This window comes from Octopus bimaculoides, chromosome 23 (assembly GCF_001194135.2).
Source record: "Octopus bimaculoides isolate UCB-OBI-ISO-001 chromosome 23, ASM119413v2, whole genome shotgun sequence".
In the NCBI taxonomy this organism is placed as follows: domain Eukaryota; kingdom Metazoa; phylum Mollusca; class Cephalopoda; order Octopoda; family Octopodidae; genus Octopus; species Octopus bimaculoides.
In genome coordinates, this window is record NC_069003.1 from 30,964,729 (window position 1) to 30,968,807 (window position 4,079).

The window sequence follows — 4,079 nt, forward strand, 5'->3', positions numbered from 1 at the left end:
ACGATGCTGTCTGGTTTCTATGGCAACCCACACTGTTAATTACCGCATTTAGTTTAGCAAAATACCAATAGTGATTTCTAATGAAATTGAATACTGAAAAATAATTTTTGTCTGATTTAATGTCCTACCGATTTTTTCCATGTAGTGCTTTAGAAATAATAATAATAATAATAATAATAATAATAATAATAATAATAATAATGATAATAATAATAATAATAATAATAACAATAATAATCCCTTCTACTATAGGCACAAGGCCTGAAATTTTTGGGGAGGGGACTAGTTGATTACATCAATCCCAATGTGTAACTGGTACTTATTTTATCGACATTGAAAGAATGGAAGGTAAAACTGACGTTGGTGGAATTTAAACTCAGGACATAGAGATGGATGAAATGCTGCTAAGTATTTTGCCAGGCATTCTAATGATTCTGCCAGCTCCCCGCCTTAACAATAATAATGATTATAATAATGTACATGTTTTGTTTTGGCATAAATGTTCTGCCTAATACTACAGATTTGTCAGTCGTTTGACCTTAACCAGTTGAGCATGTCCCTTAGTGGCTGATGATATGTGCATCTCTGATCATGAGCAGAAGTAGTGGGGGAGCATCTAGCCATGTGTTGAGAGGAATTCTTTGGAGTTTGAATAATTCAGCTCCTTAAACAAACCTTATTCAGGGACCTTTTGAGCAAGATGGACTACTCAACTTGCAGAAAATTCTAACTGGACCCCACCAGCAAGGTCATGCCCTGTTCATCTTGATATGAGATCACTATGTCATACACATATGGTTGTGATACATGTGCCTGGTGTACCCTTATCAGGTGAGTAGTTATGACGGGTATGTTGGGCTTTGTATATTTGTACCCCAGTGTCACTTTGATGACATGCACTACTCTCTCACTCAATAATAATAATAACAGTAAATAATTCTTTCTATTATAGGCACAAGGCCTGAAATTATGGGGGAGGGGGCCAGTTGATTAGATAGACCCCAGTACACAACCAGTACTTAATTTATTGATCCCGAAAGGATGAAAGGCAAATTTGACCTCAGTGAAATACCACTGAGCATTTCATCCAGTATGCTAACGATTCTGCCAGCTTGCTGCCAATAATTTCCTTTATTAGCTGCAGGAGCATAGATTACGGGGACATCACAAAGACAGACAACAATTCGTATGGGGAATTAGATAAAGGATGAAGAAAAAGAAATGGAAAAGACAGTGAAATGCTATAAAAGAATATGTAGTATACAATGTAAGCGATAACATGAATGATTCAGTCCTCTTGATATAGAAGAAACTTCATCAGGGCCAATCAAGGAACCTCACAGATCCAAGATTACCCTGACTACCAAAGGTATGAGCCCTCTATCCTGCTTTCCAATCTATAGGCACATACTTAGAGTAGGGCCAGGTGGAACTCTATTCTATCAACCCCGAAAGGATGAAAGTCATAGTTGACTCTGGTGGTATTTGAACTCAGAGAACAGGAAAGGAGACAAAAGTATTAGTCATGTCCCAAAGCTGGTCTAATGATGGGTCAAATATATCTTTATTAATCATCATCATCATCATCATCATCATCATTGCTAAATGTCTACTTTTCCTTGCTCACAAAGATTTGCCTGAACTTGTTGAGGCAGATTTGTTGAGGTTGGATGCCCTTTCTGTCTACTTTTCCATACTTGCAAGATTTTATAACGTGGTTTCTGTATATGTCACCTCAGTGTGTTTGCACTAATAACAGTGTGATATACAGTACCACGGAACAGGGTAGACACCAACTGTCTCCACTTGATGTATTTCCAGATACTCTGCCAACAACTGTAACCAATCTAAAACAACTCTCAATGAACTATAACAATTTCTCAACGATTTCCTGCAACTCCATGAACTCACAATAACACCTTTCGACTTCCTGCAATTTCTCATTTCTCACTTTCAGTCAAACATGCTGCTAATTATACAAGTTTGGCTAGTCCATTCTCACAGGGGGTGTCATGATTCTTGCCATAACACACGGGTTCGCCTGAACTTGTTGAGGAAGAGTTGTTGAGGCTGGATACCCTTCCTGTAACCAGCCCTCAACTTGTTTCCAATCAAGGTAATATTTTCCCATGACCAGGCATGTCTTGGAAGACTGGAAACAAAGGACACCATTCGCATGATGGTGATACTCAATTACAACCACTATGCAATGCCAGGGAAAGGAGACATACATATACATATATGCACATGCTTACACACACATACAAACACACACACACACACACACACACACACACACACACACATACGATAAGCTTCTTTTAGTTTCCATCAGTTAAATCCATTCACAAGGTTTTGGTCATCCTGAGACTCTAGTAGAAGACACTTTCCCAAGATGCCACTTAGTGGGACTGAACCCTGAACTATGTGGTTGTGAAGCAATGTCAGACCAAGCAGTCACTCCTGCACTTTCTCACGATGTCATTTAACTCTAGACCATCTCTGATCGAACTGGCCATGAAAGCCATGATCGTCCCAGTTATTCTGTTTCTTAGATAAAGTGAATCTGGGATCACATTGTCAAATATGACGCCTTTAAAAAGATAGTAGAGTTAAACTTGAAAGCAATTTGACTCTAGTAAATCAGTCAATCCCACTGGTACATGATGTAATATTTTTACAACATTGAAATTGTTTTTAACTCTTTAGTATTCAGATTATTCTATCAAATGTAATACTGATTCACATTATTTTGAATTAATCATATATCATCTCATAGCTTTGATATTCTAATGACGTGATTGTTTATTTCTAGAATGACATTGTAGGGTAGGTGTGAGAAGCTGGATCTGGACAGTTTGAACATCAAACAGGTAGATATTGGAGCTGGATATGTCCAGTGTAAATATTAAAGAGTGATCCCATTAGCATCCAAATTACTCTCTCAAATGCAATATTTATTTATTCACATTGTTTTGAACTAATCATGTATTATCTCATAGCTTTGAGATTTCAATGATGTGACTGTTTAGTTTTAGAATGAAAGTGTTGAATAAATGTTAGAGACTGTATCAGGCTAGTTTGAACATAAAACAGGTAAAATATTTGAGCCAAATATGGCCAGTTTAAAGGCTAAAGGGTCAGCCCTTTAGTATTTAGATTACTCTATCTTCACATTGTTTTGAATTAATTTTGTATTATCACATACCTTTGAGATTTCAATGATGTCATCGTATATTTTTAAAATGACACTGTAGGGTAGGTGTGAGGGTCTAGTTTGGCCAGTTTAAACACAAAACAGGTAGAATATTTGAGTCAGATATGGTCAGTTTAAATGTTAAAGGGTTAAACATAGTTCCTAATATTATTCTGGACATATCTGTGCAGCGTTTGTTGTTTGGATTTCTTGATAACATGTTCTTTAAGTGACATGAATGTTTATCTTGTGGGCTCAGGTGGAAAGAAACGAAGAATTCCATTTTTGGTGAATGAAGAATAAGATATTAAATCTCATTTCTTTGAAAGAAAGAAGATTTTAATCAAAATATTCTGATGTTTTGAAAGTGGAAAATACAATTATCAACTCATCTCACAATGATTCATAGGTGATACAGGTGATAGTAGAAACTAAAGACACACAGGTGAGAGATTATTAAGTTTCCTTAGTAATGCATGGATACTGATTTAAACAAACATCCATTTTCAATGCTTAGCATTCGTTAAAATGTTTTGCAGTTCTAAAACCCACGTAGCTAATCAATGGCCAGGAGTGGTCAGGTAGAAAGAATAACAAATTACAATTGTAAGGACCCCCCACACAGAGATGCATACACATGCCCACACACCGAAACACAGACACACACACATAGTATACATGTGAAGAAAAAGACCCCAGGGACTACATTCTGTATACTTTGTGTAAGAGTGTTTGCATGTGTGTGTTTATGTGTGTGAATCCATCCATCCATCCATCTATCTATCTACATACATACACACACACACACACACACACACACACACACACACACACATGCATATATATATACATATACATGTATTTATATGTATATACATATATA

General features: G+C 36.5%; 1 protein-coding gene across 4 annotated transcripts in view; it reads right to left on the minus strand.

Moving 5' to 3' along the window:
• Positions 1–4,079, minus strand: part of LOC106870412 (otoferlin) — a 360,495-nt gene that overhangs the window by 316,121 nt on the left and 40,295 nt on the right. The window lies entirely within an intron of this gene.